The sequence below is a fragment of the Gopherus flavomarginatus genome, chromosome 21, assembly GCF_025201925.1.
Source record: "Gopherus flavomarginatus isolate rGopFla2 chromosome 21, rGopFla2.mat.asm, whole genome shotgun sequence".
Lineage (NCBI taxonomy): Eukaryota > Metazoa > Chordata > Testudines > Testudinidae > Gopherus > Gopherus flavomarginatus.
Genome location: NC_066637.1, coordinates 23,695,652 through 23,705,197, shown reverse-complemented (window position 1 = coordinate 23,705,197; position 9,546 = coordinate 23,695,652). Strand labels below are relative to the sequence as shown.

The following is a 9,546-nucleotide window of genomic DNA, read 5'->3' as shown; positions in this document are numbered from 1 at the left end:
CGGGGCGCTGGGTTCCCCTCCCCAGCTATTAGAGGGGCATGGGGAGCGGCGGTTCCAGTGGGGGCGGGGCGCTGGGTCCCCTCCCCAGCTATTAGAGGGGCATGGGGAGCGGCGGTTCCTGCGGGGGCGGGGCGCTGGGTTCCCCTCCGCAGCTATTAGAGGGGCATGGGGAGCGGCGGTTCCAGTGAGGGCGGGGCGCTGGGTCCCCTCCCCAGCTATTAGAGGGGCATGGGGAGCGGCGGTTCCTGCGGGGGCGGGGCGCTGGGTTCCCCTCCGCAGCTATTAGAGGGGCATGGGGAGTGGCGGTTCCAGTGGGGGCGGGGCGCTGGGTCCCCTCCCCAGCTATTAGAGGGGCATGGGGAGCGGCGGTTCCAGTGGGGGCGGGGCGCTGGGTCCCCTCCCCAGCTATTAGAGGGGCATGGGGAGCGGCGGTTCCAGTGGGGGCGGGGCGCTGGGTTCCCTCCCCAGCTATTAGAGGGGCATGGGGAGCGGCCGTTCCTGCGGGGGCGGGGCGCTGGGTTCCCCTCCCCAGCTATTAGAGGGGCATGGGGAGCGGCGGTTCCAGTGGGGGCAGGGCGCTGGGTTCCCTCCCCAGCTATTAGAGGGGCATGGGGAGCGGCGGTTCCTGCGGGGGGCGGGGCGCTGGGTTCCCCTCCCCAGCTATTAGAGGGGCATGGGGAGCGGCGGTTCCAGTGGGGGCGGGGCGCTGGGTCCCCTCCCCAGCTATTAGAGGGGCATGGGGAGCGGCGGTTCCAGTGGGGGCGGGGCGCTGGGTCCCCTCCCCAGCTATTAGAGGGGCATGGGGAGCGGCGGTTCCAGTGAGGGCGGGGCACTGGGTCCCCTCCCCAGCTATTAGAGGGGCATGGGGAGCAGCGGTTCCAGTGGGGGCAGGGTGCTGGCTTCTCTCGCCAGCTCTGGGTAGGACCTGTTGATTGGCAGTTCCAGTGGGGGAGGGGTGCTGGGATCCCTCCCCAGCTCTGCGAGGGGAATGGGGAGCGGCTGTTCCTGCGGGGGCTGGGTGCTGGGTTCCCTTCCCAGCTATTAGAGGGGCATGGGGAGCGGCGGTTCCAGTGAGGGCGGGGCACTGGGTCCCCTCCCCAGCTATTAGAGGGGCATGGGGAGCGGCGGTTCCAGTGAAGGCGGGGCACTGGGTCCCCTCCCCAGCTATTAGAGGGGCATGGGGAGCGGCGGTTCCAGTGAGGGCGGGGCACTGGGTCCCCTCCCCAGCTATTAGAGGGGCATGGGGAGCGGCGGTTCCAGTGGGGGCGGGGTGCTGGGTTCCCTCCCCAGCTATTAGAGGGGCATGGGGAGCAGCGGTTCCAGTGGGGGCAGGGTGCTGGCTTCTCTCGCCAGCTCTGGGTAGGACCTGTTGATTGGCGGTTCCAGTGGGGGAGGGGCGCTGGCTTCCTTCCCCAGCTCTGCTAGGAGACTGAGCAACAGCAGTTCAAGCGGGGGCTGGGTGCTGGGATCCCTCCCCAGCTCTGCGAGGGGAATGGGGAGCGGCCGTTCCTGCGGGGGCTGGGTGCTGGGTTCCCTTCCCAGCTCTGCGAGGGGACTGGGGAGCGGCCATTGCAGCTGGTGCGGGGGGCTGCCTTCCCTCCCCACCCCTGCCAAGGCACTGGGGAGCTGCCGTTCCTGCGGGGGTGGGGTGCTGGGTTCCCTTCCCAGCTGTGCGAGGGGACTGGGGAGTGGCCGTTCCTGTGGGGGAAGGGTGCTACCTCCCCTCCCCAGCTTTGCGAGGGGACTGGCCGTTCCTGTGGGGCTGGTGCGCTGAGTTCCCCTCCCAGCTCTGAGAGGGGACTGGGAGGTGGTCTTTCCTGCAGGGGCGGGGCGCTAGGTTCCCTTCCCAGCTCCGCCAGGGGACTGGGGAGTGTCCGTTCGTGCGGGTGTGGGGCGCTGGCTTCCCTCCCCAGCTCTGGCAGGGGCCTGGGGAGTAGCAGTTTGAGCGGGGTTGGGGCGTTGCCTTCCCTCCCCAGCTCTGGGAAGGGCCTGCAAAGTGACGGTTCCAGTAAGGGCAGGGCACTGGCTTTCCTCCCCAGCTGTGGGAGGCGCCTGGAGAGTGGCGGTTCGAGTGGGGGCAGGCAGCGAGCTCCTTGCTTTGGTCAGAGCCTCAGAGCCAGTGTGATCCCCCTCTCCGGTGTGCAGGGCAGCGGGGAGCATCTCTCCCTCCCACTCAGCCCCAGGGGGCTGGTTACAGGTAGGCAGGTACCCTGAGCCCAGCAGTCCCTCCCCCCTGCCAGCCACGTCATTTGCATTTTTACTGACCATTTCCGTCTTACCCAATTGGTTCCCTGGATTTGAATTCAAACCCTCTCCATTACAGGAGCAGGGCCTGGATTCTGTCCCAAAGAGACACAGTCACCTCCCAACAGGGCCTCCCAGCCAATATCCTGGAGAATCCAAACAACCAGCCAGCCAGACCCCTCCTGCGTCTGCATAGGGATCCAGGCCATATGCAGGACGGGGGGCTTCACCGTGGGGACCTTCATCCAGGTCCCACAGCCCCTCAGCATCTGCGGCTGCACCACCACAGCTCTCTCTGTCCCAGGGTCTTGCCACCCCAGGCGTGTTTCCCCACTGACCCTTGGGCAGCCCCCTATGTCTCTCTGCTCCACTATCCCCAGTCCATGGTGCTGCTGCTTCTCCTGCAGCTTTTCCTCAGGCTCTTGCTCTCACAATCCTCTCGCACTCTCAGGCTCTGCTCCCATCCCATACGTCTTCGATCCCCTGATGGGGAACCCGATCGTGAAAACCATCATCTGTTTGGAGACCAGACTCTCGGGGATGTCTGGCTGCTGCTCCAGCTGCTCCCAGATACTTTTGTAGCCCCATCTGGGTCAGGAATCTGCTCCTCAGACGTGTCCTTCTCCTCCCACTCACGATTAACTGTGCCTTGGTGAACTTCCCCGTGCGTAACCCTCTTTGTGTACAGGATCACAATGTCCTTCTCAAGGAGATGGTGATAGGCCATCACCTCACCATTCCCAAGTGGCTCTGGATTGACAGGCCTGTGTGCTCTTGGCTCCCCCATGGTTTCCAGGAAGAACCCCTGGAGTGGCAGCCCCTTCTCGTGGTCACCCCCTCTTTGCCAGGGTTGAGCTGCAGACTCCTCCGCCCTCACATCATAGCAAAGGAGCTTTCTAGAAAGTTGGAAGAAACTATGAAAGAGGGGAAGAGACATCATGGCTTGGCATGTCTCCCCCACAAATCAACAGCTGGAAACACACCTGGATGACAAAACTGATTCATAAATCAGAAGATAATAATAATAATACATTCAAACCAAAGTCCCCAAATGGCTAGTACTGGTTTTTCAGCTGAAGATTTTCAGTTTGGGGAATTTTGTTTTCCCAATCAGACCTTGCCAAGGGAATCAGGGAGAAAATGTTTGAGTTGCCTCCTTCAGAACAGCTTAGCCTAGACACTCTAGCTGTGGGTCACTGTCATGGCCTTGCTGAGAACTGGGGTATTTTAATAATTTGGGGAGGTCTCAGGGTGTTTGGAGGAGATTATGAGGCTGTTACGTTTTGAGGTAAAAGCTAAGACATACAGGACTAGAGAATTTTATTTTTAGAAATGTGAGATTTAGACATTTTGTTTAAAGCAAGTGGGTTTCTGAGCAGGCTTTTGTTTGCAGGGGAGATGCCCATGGCTAAGCAAAGAGAACAAACCCAAATCCCCCCTGTGCTTTGGGAGCCAGGTTTGCAGTGGGAATTCTGTAGTTCAGATGACTTCACACCTGGTCATTGTGATTCTTTACCAGTTTCTCTGGCATTGGGGCACCTTTACACTTCAGCTGTGATGGCTGAGTGGTTAAGGTGTTGGAGTTGAAATCCAATAGAGTTCTTCTGCGCAGGTTCAAATCCTGCTCACAGCGAGGCCTGTGTTTTAGCCAGTATCTTATCCAAGCAATTCCCTGTGTACAACCCCCTGAGACACTCTCAAGTCTCTCCCCACCCCAAGTAAATCCTCTTCTGCTCCTTTCATAGAGATGCCTGGGACACCACCTCCCCCTGTGTCCCTGAGGTGTCAGGCAAACTCTCAGTGCCTGCAGCCTCTGCCACTCACCTAGTGCCCCATAGATCAGCCATAACCCTGGTTCTGCTCCTCTCTCTAGTGTGTGAAAAGAGCCAAGTCAGTGACTCCATGGGATTTGCCCCGGACCCCTCTAGGGCCGGCCCTGAAGGGAAGCACTGACTATCACAGTGACAATACAACTGACCAGCACTGCGGGGGAGGCTGAGGGAGATCCGCACTCATCAGGTCTCTTCTCTCCCCCAAGGTGAGCCAGACACTGCTCTCTCCTGACTCTCACTCTAGCAGCTGGACACTAAGGAGCCATTTCCCCACAGCAAGTGCATTGAGTGCCCCTGTGGTGCTGGGGGGGGGGCCTGGCGCTGCTGCTGGCTCTGGGGCTGGCAGGGGGGTTGATGTCTGCACAGACTCTCAGCTGCCAGGCCGGAGGGGACACTTGAGACCTTACCAGACTGTCTCATTGAAGACGGGGGGTTGAAAGACCTATACAGACGCTCTCCAGAGCACGGAGCAACATCCGCCCATGCAGCCAGGCAATGAGCATTTCTCACAGCCTGTAGCCAAGGGTGAGGTGGCAGCTACTGTTCCAGCTCCTGGGGGACAGGCCCTGTCAGCTAACAGACACTTCTTACTCACCACAGCTAAGGGCGCCGGGTTCCTCCAGTGGGGGTGTGAAGCAGCCATTCTTTTCCTGTCCTTTTTGTGTGCTACTGCTGACAAAAACATCCCAGATAGAGAAGTAACAGGCCAAAATACTGTCATGCAACTGCCAAAATAGCTCAGTTGGAGAGCGTTAGACTGAAGATCTAAAGGTCCCTGGTTCAATCCTGGGCTTTGGCAGTCCCTGTCATTATGCTTTGTGCAGAGATGGCTTGCCCTCTGGGAGCACAGCAGTGCCTCCACCCAAGGTGAGTTCCTGACCTTGGGATCTGCAGTAGGAAAACACAGAAGGGGCTTACTTGCCCCTAGTTGGCCCATCTGACCTTTAATGATGAGAGCTGTCTTTCCCAACATGGTGGGAAGAAAGTGAGGCAGGGCAGCCTCAGGAATGGTGCCAGAGGGCTGCTAAGCAGGGGTTGGGGATGAAAACTCTTCTGTGCAGCTGAGCAAGAGCAGTACCAAGGAAGGGGCATCGGTAAAAGTGACCCCACACACCTCTCCTCCTCTGGGCAGCTGGTGCTGACAGCTCCAAGGGAAGGCTTAAAAGCCACAGAGCAACTGAGGGCAGGACCATATCTAGGTGTGGCCTTCAGACAGGCACAAAAACACCCAGCCAGGCTGCTCCCTGCCATGCCAAACACCCACTGAAGGAGAGCGGCTGCTGATGCTCTGTAGCCAACATCAGAAGATAGTAGGAAAGCAGGGCCCAGGGCCAGCCCCCATGGTGGGGCCTCTGACTGGTCCCACTCAAGGTATTCACTTTTGCTGTGGGCCAGGAGATTTTACCCCAAGAGGCTTTTCCCAAGCTGGCAAGAAGCAGAGAAACACCCAGGCTCCCAAGACGCTATGTAGCAAGTACCCTTCAGCACAGGGACAGGTGCACGCGCTAGCCCAGGCTGCCGCCCACTTTCTTTGGTGAGTCAGGAAGGGCAAAGGCTAGACTGGAAGCACCTGGGGCTCCTGCCGCAGCCTTTGTGACACCCAACCCCCAACTCCTTCCCAGGCTCTAGCTGAAGCCAGAGCATTGGCCTGAGCAGCCAAGGAGAGGTTCCAGCCCTGAAGGGAGCAGGACGTTCAGCACAATAGTAAAACTGCAGAAACACAACCACCTAGAGACTCAAACCCTCAATCTTCTGATCCACACTCAGATGCCTTATCCGTTAGGCCACATGGTAACATAAGAAAAGACCCTCCAAGCACTTCTTTGGAAAAAGCAGACACTGTGTTTCTCAGGTCATCTACTGAGGGGGGCTGAGACTCTCTGGGCACAAGAAGTAGAGTTCCCAGCAACACGTGAGATTTAATTCTATGGAGCCAGGTGCAGGGCTTTGGAAGGGAGGCTCAGGCATGGGGGATTGGGGTGCAGCGGACGGACCGGCTGTCTAGGTGTGGAGATTTAGTCACACTGAGGCACAGAAGGGAGGAGGAGGAGGAATCCTGCTGACAGTCAGCGGCTGTGCAGAAAAAGAGGAGGGGTTCTGGGGACATTTTTTGCCTCTCTTTTGCCTATCTGCTCGCTCTTGTGGTGAATGGGGAAGATGATCTCAACTAGCTCAGTTGGTAACACATCAAGCTCTTACTCTGAGGATCCAGGGTTCAAGCCCCTGTCTGGGCACCCAGATTTAAATTGCCTTGTGTGCCAGGAGCCAAATGATTCCTGGTGCTTCTCCACTCAGCCACATGCAGATTCCCAGAATCCATGGCCATTTCCTGGAAAGGTTCCTTTCCTCAGGAATCAGGAGAGAGGCAACATCCACATTACCAGAGGACCTCCTGCAGGCATGCTGCTAAAGGCAGCCTGACTGCCACCCTCACAGTGACTGGCAGGCCTTTCCCTGCAGCTTGCTGTCCCAGGCATGCACTTGCTGCGCTGGTGCCTGGAGCTGTCCCTGTCCCTGACCCAGGGCAGAGGACATTGGAAGCTGAACATCCAGAGCTTGCAAGATAAAGGAGCAGGGGGGTGAGGCCTGGCGGTGTTGGCAGAACGGGAAAGCATCAGAGGGTTCTATGGCAACCAGAGGGATTGACGGAAGTCGGTGAGGGAGGAGTTGGCGGCTTTGTTCCAGCGGTCAGGCAAACACCGCAATATCAAAGAAACCAATGGTGCCAAGTCCTGCAGTGTTGCCTGTGGGATTTCCACAAGAGCATCCAGGCTGGGGAGCCAGTGATCCTGTGACTGTACAACCGGATCAAGTGACAGCTGCCCGAGTTCCATGAGATGAGGCTGCAGCTGGCCGATATGAGCGGGAGCACCGAGTGAAGGGAGGGGCGTCCTCCCCTGACATTTTTGCAGCCTGCAGGGAATGGAGACCAAGCAGGGGGATGTGGGGACTCAGGGCAGGACCCGCGGATCCCATAGTGCAGGACAACAGTCACTGGAGGAGGAGAGAGAGTCCTGCGAGAGGAAGCCGCTGGTGGGAAGCAATAAGTGCAGAGTGCAAACCAGTCAGCCGAGAGACACAGGGGTCTAGAAAACAAAATGGGAGCAGGTTCCATGGTGTAATGGGCAGCACTCAGGACTTTGAGTCCTGGAATCTGAGTTCAAATCTCAGTGGGACCTCCTGCAGATATTGTAGTTTGCTGCAAAGTCTTGGAGCTCAATGTGTATAGTTACTTTCTACCTGGGTAAACTTCAGCAAGGTTTTTTTCTCCTCCTCATGGGTCACTGATGCCCACTGGAGATAGGTCTTTGGTCCAGCTGGCCGCTATAGGGTGGGGTCCTAGAACTTAACAGTCTGGCTAGAGATTCCTGCGGGTTGACCTGATGGTTTGGTTTCTTGCTGCTTCATCTGATGTCCACAACTTTGGTCCCTGTAGCTGCAGCTCTTCCTCTTGCCCACATGGTATTTAAAGGAAGGAGTGCCAGGGCCAGGCTTCCCAGGCTGGCGCCCAGCACACCTCTCCTCCTCTGGGCACCTAGAGCAGAGGCGGTTGGTGCTGACAGCTCCAAGGGAAGGCTTAAAAGCCACACAACAACCGAGGACAGGGCAAGAGGAGGGCAGGACCATGCCTACGTGTGGCCTTCAGACAGGCACAAAAACACTCAGCCAGCCTGCTCCCTGCCATGCCAAACACCCACTGAAGGCCACCCACAGACCAGCATGCGAGGCAGCTGCTGATGCTCTGTGGCCGTTATCGAAGAGGGTAGGAAAGCAGGGCCAGCCCCCCTGGTGGGGCCTCTTACCATTCCCACTCAAGGTGCTCACTTTTGCCATGGGGCAGGAGATTTTACCCCAAGAGGCTTTTCTCCAGCTGGCGAGAAGCAGAGAAACACCCAGGCTCCATGTAGCAAACCACCTCAAACACAGAGACTGGCGCACATTTGGAAGAGGGAAACTGCTCTACACACTAGCCTGGGCATCCGCCCATTTTCTTTGGCAAGTCAGGAAGGGCAAAGGCTACACTGGAAGCACCTGGGGCTCCTGCCCCAGCCTTTGTGATGCCCATTCCCCCCAACTCCTTCCCAGGGCTCTAGCTGAAGCCAGAGCATTGGCCTGAGCAGCCAAGAAGAGGTTTCAGCCCTGAAGGGAGCAGGACTTTTAGCCCAAAGGTAAAGCTGCACAAGCACAACCACGAAGGGACTCAAACTCTCAATCCCCTGATCCGAAATCAGATGCCTTATCCATTAGGCCACGGGGTCACATAAAAAAAGGCACTCCAGGCACTTCTTTGGAAAAGGCAAACACTGATGCATCCAACGAAGTGGGGATTCACCCACGAAAGCTCATGCTCCAATATGTCTGTTAGTCTATAAAGTGCCACATGACTCTTTGCTGCTTTTGCAGACGCTGTGTTTCTCAGGTCAGCTACTGAGGGGGGCCGAGACTCTCTGAGCACAAAAAGTCGAGTTCCCAGTGAGATGTGAGACTTAATTCTCTGGAGCCGGGTGCAGGGCTTTGGCAGGGAGGCTCAGGCATGGGGGACTGTGGTGCAGCAGATGCACCAGCTGTCTAGCTGCGGAGATTTAATCTTACTGAGGAGGAGGAGGAGGAATCCCGCTGATAGGCAGTGTCCAGGACCAGTGCAACCACTAGGCGAACTAGTCAGCTACCTAGGGTGCCAAGTGGTTGGGGGAACCAAAAGCCACACTCAGATGAGGCAGTGGAGAGGAGGTAAGCTGGGGAGGGGGCTTGGGGGCGTGCGGGGAGAGGGCTTCCTGCAGCAAGTAACAAGGGCGGGGGCGTGCAGAGCAACCGCTTCCTGTCCCAGCTCACCTCTGCTCTGTTTTCTCCCCTGAGCACGCCGCCCCCGCTCTAATTCTCCTCCCCTCCTATGCTTGTCGCACTAAACAGCTGATTGGCACTGCAAGCCTGGGAGGCAGGAGAAGTGGAGCAGTGCCGGCGTGCTCAGGGGAGAAGGCAGAGCAGTGGGGAGCTGGGGCTGGGAGATGCTGCAGGGGGGGCTGCCTGGCTCTTCCCCATGGCCCCTGCCCCTGCTCCGCCCCAGTCCCACCCTCCTGCCCCTGCACTCACTGCATGGTAAGTAGAGTGACCCAGCCCCAGCCTGGTCCACTCCCCTGGTTCCCAGCCATGCCGCCAGCGAGTCCTGTGGGGTGGTTCCCCCCTCCCCACAAACTTGGGAGCCATGGGAGTTCTATGGCCCTGGGTCTCTCATCCCTCCATCCCTCCCCTGCCCCCAATATCCCTCCTGGGCTCTGTGGGGCTGGGTCTCTCTCTCTGCCCCTGTGCTCCCTCCTGCACAGCATGTCCTGGGAGAGACTCAGTTTCCCTGGACCAATATTTCACCACTCCACACATGTCTCTTCTGTTCCCCACCTCCCTCCACCCCACCTCATTTTCCCTGCACTCCAGGCTGGGTCTCTGCCAACCTCCTCTCCTCTCCTCCTGACCC

General features: G+C 58.3%; 2 non-coding genes across 2 annotated transcripts; both read left to right on the top strand.

Moving 5' to 3' along the window:
* Window positions 1-3,795: 3,795 nt before the first annotated feature.
* Window positions 3,796-3,877, top strand: TRNAS-UGA (transfer RNA serine (anticodon UGA)). Its single transcript has one exon. It is a non-coding gene; the product is annotated as a tRNA-Ser (tRNA).
* Window positions 3,878-4,803: 926 nt separating this feature from the next.
* On the top strand, window positions 4,804-4,875 carry TRNAF-GAA (transfer RNA phenylalanine (anticodon GAA)). Its single transcript has one exon. It is a non-coding gene; the product is annotated as a tRNA-Phe (tRNA).
* The last annotated feature ends 4,671 nt before the right edge of the window (window positions 4,876-9,546 follow it).